Here is a 15,914-nt window from a genome sequence, read left to right on the forward strand (position 1 = left end):
TGGAGAGGTTTCTGCTACTCAGAAGCAAAATGAGATCTTGTTAGAGCAATGTAAAGCTAAATGCATCCCATTTTTATATCAGTGAATATTATACTCATGATGGCTTAGGGTTTTTTTTTTTTTTTAGCAAAACAGAACGTTGACAGTCTCAGTTTCCCCCTTAAATATTTTCGTAATGTTACAGGCCTATGCCATCTGAAAGCCTTGGACATGACTGCCTTACAATCTCAGAGATCTGGGTGACCCCTGCAAAGGCTCAGCAGACTCAGTACACCATTAGTCGTTCAACTGCTACTGTTTGAATCACGCCTCTGCTTCCTTTTCTCTCACCTACGTGGCAGACACATTAGCAGGTTAGAATATGGAGCCTAGAGAGGCATCACTCCAGGGACTGTGTCTGTGGCTGTGGGTCGGGAAGAAACTGGGGGTGACTCAGGACTGAGACTTTGGGCTTGGGGTTTGGTCAGTGACAGAGTATGTGTGTGTACATGTGTGTGCCCACACACATGCGTGCACGCACATAAGTGTGTGCTTGTGGCAGGGGGAGTCCTTCTTAGGTCACCAACACTGTTCACCAGAGGGAAGCTACTTGACCCTAAGAGAAGATGTTTTAATCTTACAAAGCGGGTACTTCCCAGGCGGCTCAGCAGTAAAGAATCCACCGGCAATGCAGGAGCCACAAGAGATGCAGGTTCGATCCCTGGGTTGAGAAGATCCCTTGGAGGAAGGCATGGCACCTCAATCCAGTATTCTTGCCAGGATAATCCCATGGACAGAGGAGCCTGGTAGGTTACAGTCCATGGGGTCACAAAGAGTGGGACATGACTGAAGCGACTTAAAACCCACACATACAAAGAGGAAAACTGAGACCCAGCACGTTTGAGACCAAGCCCAGCTGAATACAGAGGTCAAACACTTAACACCTTCAACAATGCTTCCTTCTGCAGGGACTCAACTGGTGTTATAATTAAATCCAATATGAATCCCCAGAAGCTGACAATCCAGAAAGACTCTTCTGGAACTAAAAAGGGGCTGAAATTTATCTTCCCTAAGCTGCGAGAGGAAAATATCCAACTTCTTGTGTTTTCAAGGGTAGCATAAAGTCCCAAACATTCACATTCCCACCAGGAGCAAGCCTACCCATGTCATACACTTAGCTGGAATTTGAATCCCTCAGAGAAGCCTGCTGTACAAGTATCAAGTATTACAATAAAAATGTCTTTTTTCTCACTGATAGTAATATCAGACATACATAGTTTTTTAAAATTAAAAAAAAAAAAAGACTTTGAGCCAAATTATACCTACTCAATTCTACAGTAAAGGAAGGCTTGCTCATTTTTATAAAGCTGTAAAATCCCATAAAAGGGAACTTTCAGGATCTCTGCTTTCATTTGCACAAAGACATTGGGCCTCCCTGGTGGCTCAGACAGTAAAGAATCTGCCTGCAAGGCAGGAGATCCGGCTGGGTCGGGGAGATCCCCTGGAAGAGGAAATGGCAACCCACTCCAGTATCTTTGCCTGGAGAATCCCCATGGACAGAGGAGCCTGGCAGGCTACATCCAGTCGCAGAGAGTCAGACGTGAGTAACTAACACACACATTGGAGCAGTAATGAAAAGTTCAACCAAGACCTTTATGCGCACTGCCTCTGATTATTGAAGTTTAAGTCTTTAGCTAAAAAATGGAAAGGAATCCCTGCTCCACCCCACTGCCAACAACCAAAGCAAACTCTCAAGCCAGGAATGCCAGTCGATTCTCTCAACTTCATTTCTTCACAACTTTCTCCCTGCTGGCAAATGTTAAGTTTCTGTTTGAAGAGACATGAGTTTCATTAACTTGCCTGTCTTTGTAGTCGTCTAATTCCTTTCAGGGTTTCATGGCATTTTTTAAATTTTTTACTCGGGAAAATAAGACCACAGTAACACACAACTCCCCAGAGTCCCGTTAAAGGCAGAACAGTTGAAACAGTTGGCATAGATGCAACAGAGCAGGAGCCTCTCCACTTTATATAGGTTGTATCTCACTACAGGTTTTCAATTCCAAACCGGAAAGCAATGTTTCTTAATTACCTTAACTCTCAGATTCATAACCCTTAAGATCTGCATCAGTGACACATATACCAGCTGTCCCTTTGGTCTGGCACAATTTTAACATCAAACGGTGTTTCTTGTCAACGGTGCCCTTGTCCTCAACTGAACCTCATCATTATCAGAAAACACTGACATGGTTTCTGAAGTGTAAATCACTCAGTCATGTCCAATTCTTTGTGACCTTGTGGATTGAAGCCTTCTGTGTCCATGGAATTCTCCAGGCAAGAACACTGGAGGAGGTTGCCATTCCCTTCTTCGGGGGATCTTTCCCACCAAGGGGTTGAACCTGGGTCTCCTGCATTGCAGGTGGATTCTTTATCACCTGAGCCACCAGGGAAGCTTGTAGCCTATACTTAAATCTCTAATTACTCTGCACGTATTTCCTGAGCACTTCAAAGGTGCAGGCACTGCACTGAGTTTTGTGAATGGAGAGGCAAGCGAAAAAGACACAGTCCTTTGCCTACCTAGAAAACCTTGCAGACCAGTAGAAAAAAAAAAAACATGTAATTACAAATGATCTTAAGTGTTTTGAAGAAAAAGAACAAGGTACTATGAGAAAGTTTCATAACAGAATTTAGCTCTAAATTGAGAGGGTGGAGAGGAACTTTCTGGAAGTGACCTTAAAGCAGAGACCTGGGAGGTAAATGGGGGGTTGGGCCTGTGAGGGGCCCAGGGGCCACATGGTCCTCCTTACTCAAAGATTCTGTGTTTCTTGGATCATGACCAAGACAAGGAGTGTGACTTCTCAAAGGCTTGTTGCTTTCAGAGAGAAGTCCAGAGAGCCCCGTGTGCACACAGGCACAAACCCAGGACAGGATGCCCAGGGTCGTGCTTTGCTACTCAACCTGTACCCCGCTCTCTCAACTCCTGACTCCCAGCAGCAGCTCGTAAAGGCTCACCTAACCATAAAGAAGGCTGAGAGCCAAAGAATTGATGGTTTCAAACTGTGGTGCTGGAAAAGACTCTTGAGAGTCCCTTGGACTGCTAAGCAATCAAACCAGTCCATCCTAAAAGAGATCAATTCTGAGTGTTCATTGGAAGGATTGATGCTGAAGCTGAAACTCCAATACTTCAGCCACCTGATGCGAAGAGCTGACTCCTTGGAAAAGACCCTGATGCTGGGAAAGACTGAAGGCAGGAGGAGAAGGGGACGACAGAGGATGAGAAGGTTGGATGGCATCACCAACTCAATGGACCTGAATTTGAGTAAGCTCTAGGAGATGGTGAAGGACAGGGAGGCCTGGTGTGCTCTAGTCCATGGGGTCGCAGAGCAACATGGGGACACGACTGAGCACCTGCACACCAAAGTGTGCATCACTTAGGCTAGCAGTCCAGATGAGTGCTGTACCTGGTTCCTGTGTGTGTGCAGCCTCCACGCCTATGCTGTAAGCTCTCAGAGAGCAGGTGACTCTGCTTTATTCTCCCTGTCTGATGCTCACAATGCCTAGAAAAGAGCTGGACTCGTAGCTGCTCTTCAGAGGACACCTGCTTAATTGAATCAGGCTTCATCTCGGCATTTAGTCATATGGTAAACATCTGATATGAAAAAGGAGCCAAACTAGACAAATAAAGTATGCTTTAGAAGAGCTGAGATTAAAAGAAAATATCATGAAGAGCATAGGAATGGAAGCACTTTCTGAAGCTTCCGGAAATGTAGCTTGTAAGACTCTGTGAGGCCACAGTTCTAAGACTCAGCTGTAAGACACAAAACGGATTTGATATAACAGCAGTTTACTTGTCTGGGCGTGGGGAGGAGAGTTGGGGTGCTTTCAATGTGTGTTTATATTGAGAGTTATATCCTGATTGCAGAAATATTAAAATGTTCCCAGAAAGTATCTTATAATAATAAAATAGTACCTGTCTATGGTTTTCATGGAACTTAAAAAATTATTTTCTCTTTTTTCTGCCTCATATCCACAGCAATTTTTTTTTCTGTTCTTTTTTTTTCGTGTGTGTGTGCCTCAAATTCCTTCTGAGAAATGCTTCTTCCTCATCAGAGACAGCCTGCTGAGGTATTTGATCAAGGTATCCAGTTCTCCTCTAGCGCAGGAATGGGCTCCTAACCCAGCCGAGGACACTCAGACATTGGAATGATGATTGAGGGTCAAAAGCCTGGCCCCAGATGGAACCTACTTATTCTAGATGTGGAATGCAGATAAGACTGTCTAGAAGCTTCTGCTACAGCCATCCTCTAGAACTGCCTGGCTCCAGGCACTTTCTGTTATCTACAGCCAGGAAATGCTAAGTCATACAGTGCCCTTAACTGTTGGTGCATGTAAAACTGGCGATCTTAACCTGGGGTCCACGGGCTTGGAAATGGTCCACGGACGGGTGTCAGGAGGTCCATAGACATGATGTAATTTTTGCACATGTACTTGCACATGATGTAAATTTTGTACTAATAAATGCATTTGCAGGAGGGTGACATGGCATACAGATAGCTTTTGTTAGATTCTCAAAGACATCCCTGGCTGAAAATATATTAGAAACCGTTGACTCCAGAATAAGGATTCTTAAGCAACATCAGTGGATGAACTTGGTTGGGGAAAAATGATAACTTTGTTTCCCCTAGCTTCCATGCATGTTCTTTTCCATTATGAATATAAGTGACAAATCACAGTAATATTAGCAATATCTGTGACTTCGCCACCAATATATTTTCATACCACTTTATAGTGTTACAGATATCTCCAAATATAATTTACACCTCTCCCTACTTTAAGATTACAGTATTATTAGACCCACACTGCTGCTGCTGCTGCTAAGTCGCTTCAGTCGTGTCCGACTCTGTGCGACCCCATGGACTGCAGCCTACCAGGCTTCTCCATCCATCGGATTCTCCATTCAAGAACACTGGAGTGGGTTAGACCCACAACTAGGTCTCCTATTCAATACGTTAATAAAGAAGCATTAAATAAAACATGATCACCAAATACTTTAATATTTTATAACAATCTCAGTATAATTAGCTTCCTTTGTAATCCTCTATGCTCTATTTTATCCAAATCACCATCCTGAGAGGAAGTCCAAGAGCTTCATCAGACTGCCAAGGGGTTAGTCACTGGTCATACGAAAAGGTTAATAGCCTCGCTTGGGAAAAGTTTGGTAGGACGGTAGGACTGTCTCCCGCCTTGCCTGTACTGGCTTCTACAGCGTTACCTGTGTAGCAGCCTCCCTGCAGTCCCTCTCCTTTCAACAACCTGATGTCTTGGCTACCATTCTGCAATCTCTGAATCCCTCCAAAACAGCCTGTGGTCCAGAGAAACACACGAACACTTCTATGAATCATAAGACAGAAAGAAAAGCCAAAAATTAATACGAAATTTTAAAAATAGAAGGGTCTGGAATAGGTAAATCCATGGAGACAGAAAGCAGATGAGTGGTTGGTTGCCAGGGGCTGAAAGGAGGAGGAGAGGAGGGGTGACTGCTTAATGGATGCAGGGCTTCCTTCTGGGTAATGAAAACATTACAGAGCTAGGAACAGATGATGGTCGGAGAGCACAGCCCGGTGCCTGTGCTAAATGCCATTGTATTACCCACCATAAAAGGGCTAATTTTATGTTATAGGAATTCTCTCTCAATAAAATATAAGATAAAATAATCAATAAGTACGAGGAAACTCCATTATAAAGTCACCTGGGAATTCAAGGCCCTACTTAGGGGAATAAAGAAAAAAGGTCCCAAAGTTTCAAGCTCTTTTGCCCCCTCTCCTCCCTGTCCCGCCCCCCAAGCAGCCCATGGACACTGCGACTGTAGATCACTCGTGAAATCGCTAATGTATACCCTAGGCTACACAGGAAATTCTGGTCTGCACTTATGCACATTAAAACACACCACTAAATACTCATCTGACAAGCTATATTTTAAACTTCAAACAAGGTTTTATTGTGCCTGGATGCATTTTAATATACCTACTAAATTTTCACTGGAGTGAAAAACGGCTGACAGTGATGACTGAGAAGGGAGGAGAGGGTCTCTCCCATCCTACCCACACATTCTGCTTTCGCTTTGAGAAACTAGGGATTGGCAGCCCCTACCTCCTGAGAGCTCGAGAGAGTTTTCAGGGAAGGTTTCCAGCGTGATCTGATAGCCTCAAACAGGATCTGAGAGGTTACTGGAAGGCTTCCCATCCCAGTAGCTCTAGGACTTCAGCGTCTCCCACCAGGGTTCTCAGTCCTCGGTGGCCTCCGTCAGAGAAGGCTAGGATTAACCTTCCACAAGCCCCTCTCACATCCTTCATAATCCCCTTTCTGCCTGGGCTTTGAAATCCTTTTCCTGTTCACCAGCTCTTGTGACTCCACACAGTCTGTGGGATAATGCCCAAGTATCTCAGGTTGAAACCGTTTACCTCAGATTGGGACTCGAACTCACAAGACCAAGACAGGAACCCAGACCAAACCCATGGTCCTCCAACTGAGGTCACGGACCTGCTTTCAGGACCCAGTGAGGCTCAGGTTCTTACTATCTTGTGGCAGAAAGAATTCAGTGCGAGACAAAGTGAAAGGTAAGGAGTGGTTTTATTCAGAGAGAAACACACTCCACAGAATGTGTTGCAGAGGCTGTTGCAGAGGGCGAGTGCAGCCTCAGAATGTGGTGTGGTTAGTTTTCATGTTATTGTTGTTTCGTCATTAAGTCGTGTCCGACTTTTGCGACCCCATGGGTTGTAGCCCACCATGCTCTTCTGTCCATGGGATTTCCCAGGCAAGAATACTGGCTGCTGCTACTGCTGCTAAGTTGCTTCAGTCGTGACCGACTCTGTGCGACCCCATGGACTGCAGCCTGGAGAATACTGGAAAATACTGCAGTGGGCTGCTATTTCCTACTCCATGGGATCTTCCTGGACCAGGGATTGAACTCACTCCTCCTGGGTCTCTTGCATTGCAGGTGGATTCTTTACCACTGTGCCATATAGGCTGGGTAATTTCATAGGTTCATGAGTGGGAAAATTATTCCAACTATTTTGGGGAAGGGACGGATATGACCAGAAACTGGGCCACTGCCTACTTTTTGGTCTTTGATGGTCAGCCTTGGAACTGTCATGGCACCTCTGGTGTCAAGACATTTAGCTTGCCGATGTGTCACAACGAGTATATACTGAGGGTCAAGGTCTAGTTGAAGCTGACTTATCTGCCATTCTGGACCCATTTGATTCTAACTACTGTACGTTGTTGGAGAAGGCAGTGGCACCCTACTCCAGTACTCTCGCCTGGAAAATCCTGTGGACAGAGGAGCCTGGTAGGCTGCAGTCCATGGGGTCATGAAGAGTTGGACACGACTGAGCGACTTCCCTTTCACTTTTCACTTTCATGCATTGGAGAAGGAAATAGCAACCCACTCCAGTGTTCTTGCCTGGAGAATCCCAGAGCCCGGTGGGCTGCCATCTATGGGGTCTCACAGAGTGGGACACGACTGAAGTGACTTAGCAGCAGCAGCAGCAGCAGTGTACGTTGTGCCCTCAGGCTTCCAAGGTTGTGCCCTGTCTCCTCTCTTCCTCTTTCGAGCCCAGAACTGTCGTTTCAGGAGGGTCCAGACAGTGCTGGTTGCTGGGTTAGGTTTCCAAACCGGTGTCTTCAGCGATGCTTGTGAACAACACGGTTTTCTCACGGTCATTTGGAGATGCAGAGACTAGGCTTGGGTCGCACTCGTCAAGCTCTCCCCAAGTCCTACCACCTCCCTTCCATCCTCCTGCTGCCATTCCTGTGCTCCGCTTCAGCCGGGCTTCCCCTCCTTGGCCCCTGAATGTGTCACAGGGGCCTCACCCAGAATGTCTCTCCCCTTTGCACCCCCTCATTCCTCAGAGTGTGGCTTCCCCTCTCCAGGAAGCTTTCTCAGCCCCTGGGGTGCTGGCCTTCTCTGAATCCACTTCTTACACCAGCACACACGGAGCATAGCAGGGGTCACCCACAGCCACGCTGGGTCTTGCCTCCCTGCCCTGCCCCACACCACACCCAGAGCAAAATCCTCACTCAGGACAGGGCCTGTGTCTTTTTCCTCTGTCTTTACTGCATGCAGTACCTGATAGGATTGAGAGATGGAAATCACTTGCTTCTCTCCATCAGCAGGAGATGGATTTTTTTCCAGACTGAAGCTTAGGGCCTGTTTCCCTGGCCCCTTTCCCTGCCCCAGGAGGACTGACAGGGCCCCGAGTTGCTCTAAGCCACCTCCCACACAGGGGAGCCGGCCGAGCTCGGGGTTTTGTCCCCGCTGCAAGGCCTCTCCCAGATGTGGCCTGTTGCCTTTGCAGCTGGACGATGGAAAGGGCTCTTTTTCCCTTTACGTGTCCAATGGCATCGTCCCTCTCTGGCAGGGACATTGGGAGATTCACAGAAGTGAAACATGGCTGCTTATTCGGAGAAGGAGCAGGCTGGGCCCTGTGTCTCGGTGACAGCGGGCTGCCAAGGGGGTGGAATGTGTGAGGCAGGGATAGAGAGGCTCCGGGTTCAGCTGCTGGAGTTTGTCGTCTAAGGATAGACGCTCTAAGAGAAAGATAACAGGAGGATAACAGGAGGGGCTGAGCCCTGCCAAATAATAATAGAGACAAGATACTTCTCATTCTTGATGTCAAGGAGATCATTCCATGCACATGGGTTGTGCATGTGCACTACACATGCACAGAAAAACTCCTTGGAGGTCAAATAGTGAATGATGCCAACCCCATAAGCCTCTTTGCTGGAATCCACCTTGGCTGAGAGATGGGAACGCACACGTAAGAGGATCCTGAGGTCAGCCAAGTACAAACTCGGAACCAGACAAGGGAAGATGATCGGCCCAAGGAAATCTGGAAGAAACGCCCCATGTAAGTGATTTAAACTTCCACGAGGGCGCGACACTGAGTCTGCCTGCGTCTATACACACATACTGTGCTCTTTTTCTTCGTAACAAACACTTGACATGTTTTACTACTTTCCATCTTTGTGGGAGTTCATTTCTGCAAGGTCGAAAGGCCGGAGCCTGTCATTGGGCACTGGTACCTGGTGTGGTCCAGCAGTTAGGATTCAGCACTCGCACTCCCATAGCCTGACTTCAGTCTCCGGGCGGGAACCAAAATCCTGCTTCAAGACTCTTGAGACCACGCAAGATCATGTGGATCATGCCGGCAAGAAGAAAGGGTTCAGTGGCATTAGGCACCCACAGGAGAGGACTGGCCTTGGGTGGGGGCTGCTGCACCGTGCAATTTCACGAGGCGGAAGATCCTATGGGGCTCCTACCACTTTCCCTCTGACCTTGTGATGGTTTCTTCTTCTTTCTTTCTGGGCTCAAATCTCCTACCATGTTCAGTTTTTCTCTGTTTTATATTATGTGGCTTCTTCCCTTCTACACTGTCTTGCCTTAGACGCATATGTTGGGAAGGGTAATTACGGGCGGAGTGGGTATGATGACACGTGTTTTCTGGGAAGATGGGTCCAGCTGGGAAAGGGCAGGAAAGCCCAGAATGAGTAGGCTTCACCCAGTTTCCACACAGGATTGATCGTCACGCTGGGGACACTTTGACAGGTACGGGCAGTCAGGGGTACGGTAGGAGGGGAAGGCAGCGTCTGTGCGGGAAAGGGCGTGAGACGAGGGGCAGGGGAGCAGAAGAAGCATCTGAATCGGGTCAGCCTGAGCAGTTCCCTGGGACAGGCAGCACCGGCCACGGAAACTCTGCCCTGCAAGGACAGGCTGAAGATGAGCGCTTAGAAGGGGAGCAGGTTTCGGGCGGGATCGCAGAGCGAAGGAGGAGCAGCCAGCCTACGAGCAGGCAGGAAGTCGGAATGAGTGACGTCATGCGCCCGCCCACCCCCGCCCCTGTTGGAGGGCAAAGCTCCAACCCAGCCCTTGCGGGGAGGGGCGAGGCCTGGAGGGGCGAGACGTGGGGGGGCTGGCACTAAAGAGTACAGCCGGTGCTGCGGGGGGACTAGAAGGCTGAGCAGGTTTTCCACAGAGAACTCGCTGTGAATCAGGGACACAGGAGAAGCACTGTTGTATGAGAGAAACAAGGTGTGCAGGTTTTTAAAATTATGGCAGGATACACATCACCTGCCATAAACTGATAAAATTTATCAGTTTAACTGATTTAAAGTGTACAATTCAATAGTATTCGTTACATTAACAGTGCCACGCAACCATCACTACTGTCTAGCTACAGAACATTTTCATCACCCTGAGCAGAAACCCTAGGCTTCCCATGTGGCGCTAGAGGTAAAGAACCTGCCTGCCAGTGCAGAGAGATGTAAGACACACGAGTTCGATCCCTGGGTCGGGAAGATCCCCCGGAGTAGGAAATGGCAACCCACTCCAGTGTTCTTGCCTAGAGAATCCCAGGGACAGAGGAGGCTGGCGGGCTACAGTCCCTGGGGTTGCACAGAGTCAGACATGACTGAAGTGACTTAGCACGAAACAGAAACGCCATACCCACGAATGAGTCACTGGCATTCCACCTCCCCACCAGTTCCTGAGCTGCCACTAATCCACTTCTTCTTTCTCTGGATTTGCCTGCTCTGGACATTTCATTTAAATGGAATCACACAACAGGTAACCTTTTGTGTCTGGCTTCTTTCACTTAGCATAATGGTTTCAAGGTTCATCTGTGGAGTAGTCCGTGATGGTTAATTTCGTGTGTCAACTTGACTGGGCTATAAGAGGTCCAGATATTTGGTGAAACATTATTTCTGGGTGTGTCTGTGAAAGTGTTTCTGGATGAGATGAACATGTGAATTGCTGAACTGAGTCATGCCCCTTTCCCTGCAGAGTATGGGTGGGCCTTATCCAATCCACTGAAGAGCTGAATAGAACAAAAAGGCTGAGCAAGGGAAATTTGCCCTCTCTCTCTCTCTCTCTGCCTGACTGATGTCAAGCAGGGAGGCTGGTCTTTGAACTTGGACTTAGACTGGAACTCACACCACTGATCGTCCAAGTTCTCCTGCCTTTGGACTTGGACTTAAAACCACACCATTTTGGTTCCACTGAGCATCGGCTTGCAGGTTGCAGATCTTGGGTCTTGTTAACCTCCATCACCGTGTGAGTTATTTCCCCATTTTGTAGGGATAACATAGCATGAATATATAACATATTAATCTATTTTATATATTTATATATTTTCCCCAAACTTTTTATTTTGGATTGGGGTATAGCCAATTAATAAAGTTGTGGTAGTTTCAGATGAACACCGAAGGGACTCAGCCATCCATACACACGTATCCATTCACTCCCAAACCCACCTCCCATCCAGGGTAGCATATAATATTGACCAGAGTTCCATGCGCTATACCATAGATCCTTGTTGGTTATTCATTTTAAATACAGCCGTGTGTACACAACCTTTTCAAAGTCACTAACTATCCCTTCCCCTTGGCAGCCGTAAGCTCATTCTCTAAGTCTGTGCGTCTGTTTCTGTTTTGTAAGTAAGTTCATTTCTATCACTTCTTTTTAGATCCCGCGTATAAGGGATGCCATACAATGTTTCTCCTTCTCTGTCTGACCTAAGTATATATTGATATATTAATATATTTTATATATCTCCTACTGGTAGATGATATGTAGGTACATAGGTATACGAATATTAATATATTTAATTATATAATGTATATTTTATACATATCCTATTGGTTCCGTTTCTTTGGAGAATCCTGACTAATACATAACATGGATCAGTACTTCATTTATTTAAATGACTGACTACCATCACATTGCAAGGATACACCATGTTTTGTTTATCCACTCACCAGTGGATGGGCATTTGGGTTGTTTCCACCATGAACCAGGTTTTGAATCCTGGTTAAGTCGAGTCACTTAACCGCTCTAGGCACCTGTTTCATCACACGTGATGTTTTTTATGAAGAGTAAACCGGATAAAACACGTAGAAGCCTGACATAGGGCAATCAGCAAGTTGGTTTCCTTACCTGGAATCAGAACCCAGATCGGAGTGAGTCCAAAGGCAGAGCTAGCTTGCAATGGACCTGGGTTCCTTAACTTCCCCTCAAATCAGAACCGGACCCGGAGCCAGGGCAGGGTGGACACCTCCAGGTGGAGGACAAAACAGTCTTAACTGTGAGTGTAAGAAGTCAAACCCTTCCTTGACCTCCCTCCTGCTCCCAGCAGCATCTCTGAGGACTGAAGATTCTAAATCGGGGCTCCAAATATGAGTATGGGTCTGTTTCACACCATCTCAGGCCAATAAATACTGTGAGGAAATATCTCACACTTGCACTGTTAGAAATACCACACATTTTGCCAGCATTTGAAAGATAAGGTACACACTGCCATCACACCTTATCCTAGAAATAAATACTCTTCAGGCTTATTTACAACTTTTGTTCACATTATTCCAGAGCATGCATTCACATTACATAAAACTTGAGAAAAAATAACACCTGTCATTCCCTAAATCACAGAATATCAGAAGTTTACACTTACATTCACTTTTTTTTTTACGTGTTCTGTAACTGCAAATGCTGCTCTATAGATATCATAAAAGGCAATCTGAAAAGTTGAATTTAAATGCACTGAGCCTTGTTTGCTCCAGGTACACAGAGAAGAGCTTACCACCTACTTCACATGCACGAGTGACCAGGTCAATACCAGCCTAAGAGCTCTCAAGGCCCGTGTGACACGCCGGGGGCCGTGCACATGTCCCCTAACGGCGTGGAGCCTGCTTCCTCGCCTGGGCAGGCTATTCACTCAGCAGCACTCAGCGAGGATCACAGGGAGCCACCAGGCCAGGGTCTGGGTTACAGAAGAAAGGAAGATCTACACCTCCTGCTTTCACAGACCCAGTCAAGCAGGGATTTAGCTAGCACACTCAAGGTCTTACCATGTGCCAGGGGTTGTTCTTGCATTTCATAAATGTTAACTCATAAGATCCTTCCCACATCCCTATAAGTGGATAATATTACTCATACTATTATTACCTTCATTTCACAAATGAGGAAACTAAAGCACAGGCTGGTTCAGTAACTTACCTGGCTAGTAAGAGACCACTGTGCGGGCACTATGGAGAACAGCATAGAGGTTCCTTAATAAGTGAAAAACAGAACTACCACATGATCCAGCGATTTCACTCCTGGGTATAGATCCAGAAAAAATAAAAACACTAATTCCAGAAAATTCATGCAGCATTATTTACAATAGCCAAGATATGGAAGCAACCCAAGAACCCATCAACAGATGACTGGGTTAAGAAAATGTGCTTTCTATTGTTGTTGTTGTTATCCAGTCGATAAGTTGTGTCTGACTCTTTGCAACCCCACGGACTGCAGCAAACCAGGCCTCTCTGTCCCTCACCATCTCCTGGAGTTCACCCAAATTCATGTTCGCTGAATCGGTGCTGCCATCCAACTGTTTCATCCTCTGTTGCCCTCTTCTCCTTTTGCCTTCAACCTTTCCCAGCATCAGGATCTTTTCCAATGAGTCGGCTCTTCACATCAGGTGGTCAAAATAGTGAAGATTCAGCTTCAGCATCAGTCCTTACAATGAGCATTCAGGGTTTATTTCCCTTAGGATTGACTACATATATATGTGTCTATGTATACACACATACATACATATGTATATATATACACTTTGTAAACAAAGAGAATATATATATGTAGGAATATTACTCAGCCATATAAAAGAATGATATAATGCCATTTTCAGCAATGTGGATGGACCTAGAGAATATTATCCTTAGTGAAATAAGTCAGAGAAAGACAAATACTGTAGATATCATTTATACGTGAAATCTAAAAAATAATACAAAGGAATGTATATGCAAAACAGACTCACAAATATAGAAAACAAATGTCTGGTTACCAAAGGGGAAAGGGAAAGGCAGGGGCAAATTAGGAGCATGGGAGCAATAGATACAAACTATTATGTATAAAATAGGTAGACAATAACAGTTGATTGTATAGCACGAGGAATTATACCCCTTATCTTGTAATAACTTATAATGAAATATAATCTGGAAAAATACTGAATCACTATGCTGTGCATCTAAAAGTAACACAAAATTGTAAGAAATTAGCTAAAGCTCAATTTTAAAAAAAGAGTCCACCCTGGACTACCCACTCACCGCAGATAGTGCCATAGTGCCCCAGTGAGTATTCACATAATAGTCCTCAATGCAAATGACACAGAAACAAAGAGCTGATCTACTGATTTTACCTGAATGAGGGTAAGGAAGGCATCAGACATGACTCTGTATCTTGGCCAAAAAAATGAGTAGGGTCTCAGCCAGCAGGGACAGGGGAAAGAAACCATCAAGAGCAGAACTCTGGAGGTGGCGCACATGTGACATAGTCAGGGAATGCTAAGAAAGCCCTGGTGAAAGCAGCAAGGCCGCACAGGTGAAAATGAAGAATCGGACACAGGCCTTCTCTGAAGACCCTTCTGGTTCTCAAGCCTGTGCCCTACTTACAAACTGTATCTACGATCCTTCATTCAAGGACATGCAATGCTTGTCTATCACACTGGCCTTAAGGAAGTACATACCACCCTATCCCAGCACCCAGATTTCCTTTAATCAGTTCATATGATGTGTTGTATATTTCATCATGTGTATTTTTAACATCTGCTGTTTCCTGAGCAAACACGTAGAGCACGAACTCAGTGCCCAGAGCCTCTCCATTCCTACTGCACCGTGGGCCTCACGTCTTGCCTGCAGGCTCTGCTCTCTGCAGTCCGTGTCCTCTCTCCTACATGGCATGAATCTACCATTCCCAGTTCCTAAGCTCTTCCCACTTCCACAGCCAACCACAACTTCCAGTGCAAAGCCCGGCCTCTTCAGCATGGTACTTAGCACTTCTCTCCACTGTCTGGTCTAACCTGCAACCTCGTCTCCTGCCTCTCCTCACCCCTCCATCCCCACTCCATCCTCCCCAAGGCCCGCCCACACCAAACCACCCCCATCCAAAGAGCAAACACTGCCTTCATTCCTGGCAGCCCAGATGCCTGTCACTGCTCCATCCCACAGCTCTGCTCCTAAATGCACGGCAGTGCCCACCTGACCATCCAGTTACCTCTGAAACACTGGGGTGCATTTCCCCAAGGCTCCCCTGATCTGCTTTCTGTATGTTTACTCAGGCAACAAACGCATGCCCATCAAGCGACTATACTAAAACAAGTCATGCTAATTTATGAACATTAACGTGGTTAGGTGGTCACTACTTACAAAGAAATGTTCGGGATATTTTTATAATGTATTACTTAATATTCTTAAGACATCATTTACCAAATACATATTGAGCTTACCAGAGGAGAATAGGGGAGGGATAAATGGGAGATCCAGACTGACATATACACACTACTGAATATAAGAAAATTAGAGATATCAAGGGAACATTTCATGCAAAGATGGGCTCGATAAAGGACAGAAATGGTATGAACCTAAGAGAAGTAGAAGATATTAAGAAGAGGTGGCAAGAATACACAGAAGAATTATACAAAAAAGATCTTCAGGACCCAGATAATCACAATGGTGTGATCACTCACCTAGAGCCAGACATCCTGGAATGTGACGTCAAGTGGGCCTTAGAAAACATCACTATGAACAAAGCTAGTGGAGGTGATGGAATTCCAGTTGAGCTATTTCAAATCCTGAAAGATGATGCTGTGAAAGTGCTGCACTCAATATGCCAGCAAATTTGGAAAACAGCAGTGGCCACAGGACTGGAAAAGATCAGTTTTAATTCCAATCCCAAAGAAAGGCAATGCCAAAGAATGCTCAAACTACCGCACAATTGCACTCATTTCAGAAGCCAGCAAAGTAATGCTCAAAATCCTCCAAGCCAGGCTTCAGCAATATGTGAACCATGAACTTCCAGATGTTCAAGCTGGTTTTAGAAAAGGCAGAGGAACCAGAGATCA

Source organism: Bos indicus x Bos taurus, chromosome 29 (genome assembly GCF_003369695.1).
Source record: "Bos indicus x Bos taurus breed Angus x Brahman F1 hybrid chromosome 29, Bos_hybrid_MaternalHap_v2.0, whole genome shotgun sequence".
NCBI classification, from domain to species: domain Eukaryota; kingdom Metazoa; phylum Chordata; class Mammalia; order Artiodactyla; family Bovidae; genus Bos; species Bos indicus x Bos taurus.